Here is an 11,228-nt window from a genome sequence, read left to right as displayed (position 1 = left end):
AACCCACCTGGGCCACTTATTATCATCCTAATCATGTTTAAAAAAAAAATACAGCTTACTGAGAAAGATCTTCCCATTTAGGGCCCACCAACAATGAATTCAGCTTCTGAGTCTTCCCCTTTTTGGGTAATTCTTAGTCTTAGAAAGATCTCTCAATATATTGCACAAGAATTTGCTTCTTTGTAATTAGCCAAAATAGTGTATATAGCTAAGTAAAAAAATAAGATTCCTTAAGGGTGAATTCTGAGAAGGGGATTGCTTACCTGGTTTTCTCCATTGTTGGCAGCATAACCTTGGCTTTAGAATTTAGGTACAGTTTACTCAGCCCAGGCTTTATATAGCAGTATATGTTATAGAGGGTTTTAAACTCAGAACATTGAGAAAACAATTTAAAAAGTTAAGAGTACTTAAATCTACAATTTATAATGAGAGATGGAAATATTTTCTAAATATATATGCACACTTACACACAATGAACTGTTAAGGATAACAGTGAGTTTTCATATGAGTCTGCATTGATTCATTCAAAACATCTGTTGAACACTTGTTATGTGTCAAGTTCTGGCTGCCAGTGTTCTATGCAGATCCTGTCTTTTCCTCTTCCTATCTTCCCTAGCAAGCAGTTAAAGTCTCTCTGATGGGGACCTTGAGACAGGAAGTCCAGTGGGCCATGAATACACATAGGAGAAGAACCTAGCCAGACTTGGGGGTGGTTAGAGACAGTGTCCCAGTATAGTAATAGCTGAGCTGGAACCCACAGGACGTGCAGGAATGTGCTGAGTGAAGAGGACAGGACAGCTTGGGCAATGGTTCATGTCCTAATTGAGGAAATGAAAGGAATGTAGTCTTCTCATGAATCTAGAATATGGCAGGGAGAGAGCTGAGAGAACAGGCTAGAGAATTAAGATTGGATCAATAATCATGTTCCAAAATGTTCGTCGCAGCAAGAAAGTGACGAGAGATGAACTTGGAAGACCTGCAGAAGCTAAGCATCTTGGGCCATACACACCATCAATTTCACAGAAAGGATTTGGAAAATTATTAAAGGTTTTAAAATATGACTGAGACGTGCTAACATTTGAGATGGGTTTGTGAGTAGAATTGATTGTAATAGTGCAAGGGTGGCATCTGGAAGACTAGTTAGGAGATTGCCTGCAGGAATGTAGGTGAGGGTCTTACAGGGTTAGATTAGGAAAGTGGCAGGAGAGATGAAAGGAAGGAGACAGATTTTAGACGTGGTGGAGAACTTGATGTATTGGATGTGGAAGGTGGGAGAAATAAAGGAAACAAGTTCAGATAAAAGATTTGAGCTCAAGATAAAGGTGGCAATTTTTATAAAACACATAAGAGAAACCAAAAGAAAAGATAAGATGGTCCAGGAAGAGAATATGAACTAAGAAAGGTAGATGGCCCAAGACAGATGACTCAGAAACACACTGAGAAAGTGAAGCCTGCAGAAGGCTTCAGAGTATAAACTGAAACCAAGGAATGAGTTATCAAAAAGCAAAGACTAGTCAGTTGAGTGTTAAGAGCTGGGAAGAGATGAAGGAAAAAAGAATGGGTGGCTCAGTTGGTCAAGCATCCTACTCTTGATTTGGGTTCAGGTCATGATCTCAGGGTCCTGAGATTGAACCCTGCCATGCTGGGAATGAAGTCTTCTTCAGATTCTCTCTCTCCCTCTCCCTCTGCCCCCTCCCTTCACTCCTATGATCGTTCCATGCACATGTGAACACTCTCTCAAAAAAAGAGAGGGAGAGAGAGAGGACAAGGGACTAGCAAATGTCCATCCGATTTGCTAACAAGAAGGTCATCAAGAGCCTTGGTGAGAGGGGTTTTAGCAAACAGGGAGGGCAGAAGCAGGAGGGAAGAAAACAAGAGGAAACGGAGACCAGGACGAATGTAGGGCTACTTGCACTTTCTTTCTCTCCTTTTCTCTCTCTTCATTCTGGCTTTCTTCCCTCCCTCTCGCCCCTCCTTCCTTCCCATCTAATGAAAGCCACGGAGCAAACAGTATAACAGAGACCGAGAGGCAGGACTGTGCTCTCTGGCTGTTCTGGCCTGCACATCTAAGAATCTGGTTCACAAAATCTACAGTGTAAGTGACCTGCCCTGAGATTGGCAAATGGTGTGCATGGAAAGAAGTTGTAGACTTAGGAGAAAGGAGGAAAATCAATAGACATTAGGTTTTTGAAAAAAAAAATTTTTTTTAAGGGACTAGAATTCAGATTGGGGGATAGAACATTGGAAGTGGAAATAGAGGAAGAAATTGCTGTTTTTTTTGTAATTGGAATAGGTCTAGACCTAAGTATATTTGCAGGTTTGGGGATAAGAATTTGGGGGTTCTGTGGTCTGATGGATTTCATTTTCTGTATGGGTCTCTCCCATAAGGAGGAGCAAGGGACAAGTAGCTAAGTATATCTATAGGGAAAAAAAAAAACAAATTTAGGACTCTTGTGATTGCAAATATAGATTTAAATCAATTTAAGCAAAAGAGAGAGTTGATTATAAGGATAACTGTATGTGCAGACAGATTCTGGATGGCCTTAAATGTTAGGCTGTACTCTGTTGTAGCAATAATTAACTGAGGTCTTTGAATAATAGTATGATGAAAATAAGATGTTTTGTTAGGAAGATAAATCTGACCAAAGATGATTAACACTGAAATAATTGAGGCTAAAAAATCTCTTACATTGATTGGTTATTCATAACCGACCCTGTACATAATTGGACCCTGAATTAAATTTTAAGATTCTTTATCTCTGTAATCACCTCCAAAGTGCAGATTACCCAATGGCTCCCTGCTTCTCTTCGAAGTAGGAGGCTGGTAAAGAAGTTCTTTCCATCATGTGTCAGTAAAACTAGTCATCCCTGGCTTCTGCTGGGCCGTGACTTCTCCCTTCCCTACTGTATTTAACACTATTTTTTGTATGTCATTGTCTGCTCACTTGATGTATTAGAGCTATGTGCACACATTAGGGATTTCTGTAACTAAAATTCATGTCTATTTACAAGTTATCCTATATTTTTAAGAACTTTGTTGGAATTGTTTGGCAAAGGTAGAACAGGCTTAGTAGGCAACACCTACTGAGGTCAGACGCATGACAAAGGTAAAGTAATTTCGAGATGCTCTAGAGTTTAGAGAGTTCCCACAGCTCTTGATACGTGATTTGAGTATATTAAAATAATTCTATGCTACGAAGCCAAACAAAGATGGCCGTGAGCTCAGGGTGTTATTAGCTGTGTAACCTTGGGCATAGTAAATCAACTCTTAGATTCTCAATTTCCTTGTCTCTAAAATGGAATTGTAAAGATTAGAAAAATGCTTGTACACAAAAACTTTCTGTTCCAGTTAATCTGATCTTCCTGCAGCTTCTTGCACTCTGTCACTCGGGAAATATTTCCTGAACTCTCTTGTATGTACAGGAAACACACATTCTGCCAGACTGCATTCCTTCCCCTTTTTAAATTTCAACTCAGACCTCATAAATCTTCCAATTAACCTTATCCGTTCTTCAGTGTCTTGGTACCCTCCCTTGCAAATCTTCCTGTTCTTTTGTACCACGTTCCTGTATTTCTGTTGTTCACACGTTGTATCAGTACCTGGGGTTCCAGCTTAGAAGTAGCCGGGTCTTCTGTAGCAGGTCAGGCACTTTGGGTGCACACATCATATTGAAGGGACAAGGCTGCCGGGAAGGATTTGTTTGGCCAGGAGAGCTCTGAGAAGACAGTCTAGCCAGAGCTACCCCTTACAATTATAAGAGGTTGTCTCGTCTATGGACACACATTGTCTGGAGGAGAGAAGAGGCTTAGATCCACTCACAGTCTCTTTGCCAAGCTAAGGGCCTCCAAGTGGGGCTTCATTCCTATAGTGAATGAAGGCCATCATTTAAATTTAAAAGGCCATCTTTTAAAATTCCAGCAAAGGCTCTGTATAGACCAGTAGTAGCCCTGTGTTCAGCTACATGACTAATTTAGGTTCTCTTGCCCAAATGGCTCATTAGTTAAATGACATTGGAAAAAGAGGGTAATAAAATTATAAATGTATGAAATAATATTATTTATATTTCTGACTTCTGTAATCCTAATAGACTATAAATTCCCTGAAGTGTTAAGTTCAAACGTTATTTGATAATCATGTTTAAGTAGTTGTTTATATATTATCTGGTATTTTAAGTCAAACATTCATAAATTAAATTATGGAATACCAATATGATGACACAAAAGCATCCACAATGAAATAAAGTATTTAGTGACAGAATTATGTAAAAGATGTATTATGCATAAATTAGATCACAAAGCAGTCTTGTTTTACAAAGTTCTTAGGTTTTCTAGTCCATTGAGAAATAGAATTTATTGGGAGATTGTCCCAATGTCAGAGTTCTGCTCCATGTCCCTGCCCACCCCATGGAGCCCTTATTGCCCGTCTTCTAATATTTCAGAAACTGAATGTCCACTGCACCTCCCTTTTCTGATTACTCCTGGATTCACTATGACTATACACCACTTCTTTGCTCAAATCCCGCAGAACATTGTCCATGTCCTCATAATGCCCTCTGCATTGAAACCAAAAGATAAATTCACAAATATTTAACTCAGCTTCTGATAATAGACAGGTTGGTTCCCTTGAGCTTCTTACTTCTTCTACCCAAAACACTGCTTAAAATTATAGTTAAGGCTTAGAGATGGAGAAAAAAAGGAGATTAAACCAAGAGACAAAAGCCAACAAAATCTTTTAATTTTGGAAGATGGTAAATAGATGAAGGAATAGAAATTAAAATTCTCATACCTCTAAAATGAGAAGAGAAAAAGTAGCCTTTGGAATTTTGTCTGGAAAAATGAAGAAAATAAAATTCAGTCTGAGGACAAAGAATTTCCAAAAAATAACTAGTGGTTTAGAAAGAAATATCTGCAATTTTTCATTCAACAGTATATATCATTAAGTAATAGATCTGCATCTAAATACCAAAATTTAGAGTGGTGGAGTGAAATCTTTTCATATTTATAATTGAGAACTTTTAAAAAAATTTTACTTATTTATTTGACAGAGAGAGATCGCAAGTAGGCAGAAAGGCAGGCAGAGAGAGAGAGGAGGAAGCAGGCTCCCCGCTGAGCAGAGAGCCCGATGCGGGGCTTGATCCCAGGACCCTGGGAACATGACCTGAGCCTAAGGCAGAGGCTTTAACCCACTAAGCCACCCAGGTACCCCTATAATTGAGAACTTTTAAGAAAAAGTTTTGGTAATTCCAAAAAAAGTAAATTAATAAATTTACTTGGAATTAGAACATACGTAGTCATTTACTGGTAAACATAAAAATTAGCCTAAAATATTCTAAAGAATTAAAATTCTATTTTGACAAAATTTTATTTTGACAAATAAAATTCTATATTGACAAAATATTCTATAGAATTAAAATTCTATTTTGACAGAGAGTCCTCTGTAAAAGAATAATCCAAATGGATATGATATAGAATTTATTTAAATTGGAGAAACTCACCAAGTTTCAAATCAATAACAATCATTTTTTTCTCATGTTAGTAGTATGATTATGGAAAAATTCCACTGACCTAAAAAGAAAATAATAACAAAACCAAAAATGTTATTATGTACTTCCCAGAGAATGCATATTTGGCAAAATAGTTCTATAAATACCTTGTTTTATATTTTAAGTAAATAATTTTTCTACTTAGTAAGTGTTAGATTATCCTTTTTCCCTCCCCATTATTTTTACCTTTTTTAAAAAAGTTAACATATAATGTATTATTAGCCCCAGGGGTACAGGTCTGTGAATCACCAGGTTTACACATTTCACAGCGCTCACCAGGTTATCCTTATTTTTGATTTAACTTCGGATCTAGAATTTTTTTAATTTCATAGATATGATACTGTAAAAATTCCTATACATTTTATTTGTATTTTCCATTGCCCTTTCTTTATTTTTTGTTTACTTTATGTTAACATTATGCATTAATCTGCCTTTTATTTATTATTTAAAAAATTTTTTAAATCCGACTGTCTTTTAAATTTTTCCATATCCTCTCGGTAAAACTAGTGCTCACTTTTACACTCTAAGCGTAGAGTATTTAAAACAGTTAGGTCTCCAAAATGATTTTTGTTTTCCAATGTTTTCTCTTGATTTTTTTAACGAAAGCATACATTTCATCTATACAATCTAATTCTTAGAGTGGTTATAAATGCTTTAGTGACGAATTTAATTAGATATATATTGTGCCAGAATAGATCCAAGTTTTCTCTAGCATTTAAATGAAATCTTTCTCAAAGTAATCTGAAACTAAATAAACTTTCTTAAATTTTAACTTTCCACATATTTAAATGTTTTTATTATCCTGATAGATAGTTATAAATTCGTTCTATCCAATATAATATCTGCATTTAAATGTGTTTCTTATGTTACGGAATGTCACATGAAACTTAGAAAAACCTTAAGCAATTTACATTTTAGTGAGGTTTTGTTTGCCATAGCACAGAAAATTCTTGCCTTTTTTTTTTTTTTAAATTTTTTTTTTAAAGATTTTATTTATTTATTTGACAGAGAGAGATCACAAGTAGGCAGAGAGGCAGGCAGAGAGAGAGGAAGGGAAGCAGGCTCCCCGCTGAGCAGAGAGCCCGATGCGGGGCTCGATCCCAGGACCCTGAGATCATGACCTGAGCCGAAGGCAGAGGCTTTAACCCACTGAGCCACCCAGGCGCCCCAAATTCTTGCCTTTTAAAGAGCAAGTAATTTGTTTTTCATTTGTGCTTAGGCGTAATATTAAGGGATGAAGAAACTCTGTAAAATCAAAATTAACAATGCTACATGTAAATCTTGCAACAATCGATACCTGGAATCAGTACAGTTAATCAAATAATGGAACTAATTATTTGATAATGCATGATTTTTGAAGCAAAGGATTCTGAGATATCTGGTTTTATAATATACCCTTATTTAAACACATATATCCATGTTCACACACACACAAACCACATAAAATAAAAGACGCTACTCGAAATCTATACTCTTTACTGCATAATTTAGAAGCTTCATTTATACATGTATGACTGTAAGTATTTTTTAGAAAGCCTAGGCCAGGCAAACATGTGTTTAGTAGTTTGTTTTCCTTAGAAGAAATCTAATACTTCTAGCAGTCCTGCTGTTAAACATCCACTCGTCATTGATATCAAACCAACATTATTGTATTCATCAACTATTTTATGGAATCTCATACTTACAAATAAATCCTGTAGAACGGTCCAGCATGCTAAATTTTATTTTCTAGCTGAATGATCCTTTTGAAATCAGGTTCTGAAACACTATGAGATACCCAGCATTTTGTTTTGCCTGGAATAAAATAACTTTACTGTCTCTGTAATCACCTTTGATGGCACTCTGCCCTCTCTATGAATGTTCTGTTTTTACCCATGTATCTATGCAAAGGGAGGTTTTGCTGAATATGGAAAGTAGTGCTGTGGGACTGCAATGCATTGCTGATAAAGAGGTTTTTTCTAACATTATCAGCCTATCTGAAGCAATCAGATGATTGGAAGCAGTAGTTCTATGAAATTTTCAATGTAATATTCAAAATTTTTTCCAAAATAATCAATTTTTCTACTTTAGCTTAAAGAAAAAATGTACCTTTTAAAAAACTGAGAATTGAATATCAGTAAGTAAGCTAAGCCTGCAAGTACTTGTTATTAAATTATTGAGAACTATTAAAATCCATCTGTTTAGAATAGTCAAATTACTAAGGTCTTGTAATAACTGAAGGGTCTAAAAACGGCTCATTTCTGGTTAAACCTTTCTGGTTCCTTCAGCTTGTCTTCATAGGGTGATTTCTGGACTCACCATATTCTTCAGTTAATATACCTATTAAATTCTGAACTGAACACAGAACTCCAGATGAGGATTAATGAACCAGAGTATGGTGAGATGAATGCGCTTGTCCTATGTCTAATCTAACCGTGTTGTATGTGTGTGTGTGTATGTGAGAGAGAGAGATAAAGAGAGAAACAGAATGATGGGGTTGAGGCATGCTAGAATAAAACAACAGAGAAGAAGATCAGAGTATGTTTGGTGGAATATTTTCTGAAAGTATTTAGGAACCTAATGAGGTAGAAAATTATCTTCACTTATATTTCATGATTTTGAGGTCCAAACCCAGAGAAATTGAATCTGTCAAATCTAGAGGATAATTTTGGGACTAGAAAAGGCAAATAAACTTCAGAAAGTCAGAAGCTAAGTAGATGTAGCAATGATGAAGGAAGTAAAGGGCCAGGTTTCGATTCGTTGTGAAGAATCCAGGTTGGTGGTTTGCTGATAACACCATTTTCATTGGTTTCTAGCTCTCCAATTCCTTTCCTACTCAGGCCACTAGGGAGTCTCTCTGGGTGCGGTTCAGGACAGTTTCCTGTTTCTCTTGGTTTGGGTGGAAGGGGCAAGTGGGAAGATTCTGAAAGTAACACTCTGTAAGAGTGTCAGTGGAAAGCTTGATGAACAGAATAAAACTTGAGTATCTTCTTACAGAGTGAAAATTGGGTTATCCACAGGGCTGAGCCGCAAAAAAAGCCATGGAGTGAAGAGTAACAGAATAGCTAGATGAATGGCAGTCCAGGAAAAATTCCAGAACAAGATACTTGTGGCAGATATCGAAGCATTTTTAGTTCTCCTGGAAAAATGTAGGCAAGAAATTAATGGGGTCAGAGCAATGTCATGCTCAGTATGTGGGCGGACCCAATAGATTCAGAGATGTCTGGTAAGAGTAGGTAGCAGCATCATTGAGCTTTTACTCATGCAGTGTGGGAAAGCCCTTTCCTTTGAAAGGTTTGATTAACTGTGATCTATTTACTCCTGTGTGCTTTTACTCTGTTTCTGGTTCAGCCCAACATAGACCAAAGTAACACAAGTTCAAACGTGCATAAAGAATATTTACTATTTTGGTATGGTCAAAATTCAAAATGAACTTTAAAAACAAAGATTTTATTTATTTATTTAAGAGAGAGAGAGAGGAAAGGGCAGAGAGGGGGGAGAAGCAGATTCCCGGGTAAGCAGGGAGCCTGATGAGGGGCTCCATCCCAGGACCCTGGAATCATGACCTGAGCCGTAGGGAGATGTTTAACCCACTGAGCCACCCAGGCGCCCCTACTTTTATATATATTCTAGAAGCAAAATAAACCACTGCTGAATTCACTCATAGACACCAGCAAGTTCTTCAGTGAAATGTATCCAATAGGCAGCACTTTGTGCTAATGTTTTCATTGCCACATAGGAGAGATTTTCTGATGTGTTCATAAATACACTCGCTTGCATTGAGACCAAGAGTTACTACATTAACTGTGGAATTATTACTACATTAACAGCTATGCAGAGTTTTCTATTTAGATGGAAGCACAAACTTTAGAGTTTTATTTTCTGCGCATTTGCAGAAGTGTACTTCTTTTCAAACCAGATTTTATAATGATATCCGGCAACATTTTCTGGCTATGTACATCGGATACTTACGTGAACTAATTTAGAATACATTTTTGTATCCTTTAAATAAACTGAAAATTAGTTCGATAACAAATTCTGAAAACATTTACTATGGTACTTAAGACAAGTACTGTATGAAAATGCTAGTTCCTGCTTACTAATTTCAGAAGAGAAAACACAAAGGAAGCTGTACTAGAACAATCTGTTGAAGGCCATATGCGACGTGAATGTGTCAGATATTGCCTCCTCAGTCCCTAACAGAAGGTTTTCAAAAAAGCAATTATCTAAAAAAGAAAAGTAATTGTTTTAGTTCTACATTCCTTAAAGAATTTTTTAAAAAATATTTTAAGTTTTTATTTATAATGATATAGTTTTCAATAAAAACTTAAGAAACATTTGAGTTCTGTAGAGTGTTGGTTTGTAGATAGTACCTTGCTCTAAGAAACCACTCAAAGTACTGGTTTTGTGGGGGCTTTTTGTTTGTTGGTTTGTTGTGTTTTGTTTTATTGAAACCAGACTCTTCATTTTATCCCCAAGTAAGAGATATCGCCCTTCTCCTGGAGTGAGCAGATATGCATGATCTGTTTCTTGTGAGGGTCTAGTGTCCGTTCACAGATCCTGAGACATCCATCGATGTGGGTTTTCCCATGCTCTGCCTCCACCCTTCGCGTCAGGATGATGGAAGTCTGCTCCTATCTTTTTTGAACTCTGGATCTGCCTCCCCCCAGACTTTCTACTCTGTCCCTTCAGCCTGCACTTCCTTCCCATATTGTATCTTTGCAATCTCTGTCCTTTAGACTCAATGTCCCTATCTTAGAGTGTGGTCGAACATTCTGCAACCCAGACTTGACTCATCCCCTCCTCTTGTCTTTTCTGGCTTTCTGCCGACCAGAAACAATCTAACTTTGGCTTTTGCCTTCTGTAAACAGAGTGACAACATAAATTAGAAACAGATTCCTGAGCACCCCACAGTTTTGTCAGTACAAAAATGCACTTAAATGTCAGTTAAAACTAGCTACCAGTTTTGTCTGCCTTTATTCAAACGACTTACTCTAAAAATGCCTTGGTTACAATTGTGGTTCCTCCAGTCTGTAAAGCCCAGTCACGAATTCCCAGTCATTACAGCTTCTACTTGATGGTGTCTCTGAATCCATTCTCTTGACTTACCCAGGAAATTCAGTAATGCTTTCAAGGTTTCTGATCTCCAGTTTGTAATTGAAAAGGAACAGCAGCCCTAGTTGGTTTCCATTTTCTCGAGAGCACTTAGTGATTGGTCTTTTTCTGTCCTAACCAGCTAGATTCCAGGGGAGTAGTTAGAAACTCATTGTCCATACCCCACCCACCCCATCCTCAGGAGTGTATTTAAGGCAACATTAGCAACTAGAAAAGCGATGTTCTTTTCCTGGAAAAAAGAAGACGGTTTAAATTGTTTAACTTGAACTGGGATTATCTTTTAGCTTTATTGTACATTCATGTTGTTTACCCTGTGGAACCCTCTCAGAACAAGGTTGAAGGTACATTCCTTTGAAAAAGATGTACGTTGGCTTTGTTAGGCAGCCCAGGCACTTCCAAACCAGGACTGCTCTGTTATTTTCTTGGTTTGTTGGCATGGGAAAATGGTGAGTGGGGAGGTGGTTTCCTGGACCACACAGATAGAATAAATTTAAATTATAAATCCAGGAGAGGACCTAATACCCTGGTATTATGCCGAACCCAAATTTCCTTATTATCAGTCTCTGCAGGTAACTGGGTTTTCCTATCTAC

Source organism: Martes martes (genome assembly GCF_963455335.1).
Source record: "Martes martes genome assembly, chromosome: 15".
NCBI lineage: Eukaryota > Metazoa > Chordata > Mammalia > Carnivora > Mustelidae > Martes > Martes martes.
This window is presented reverse-complemented; position numbering follows the sequence as displayed.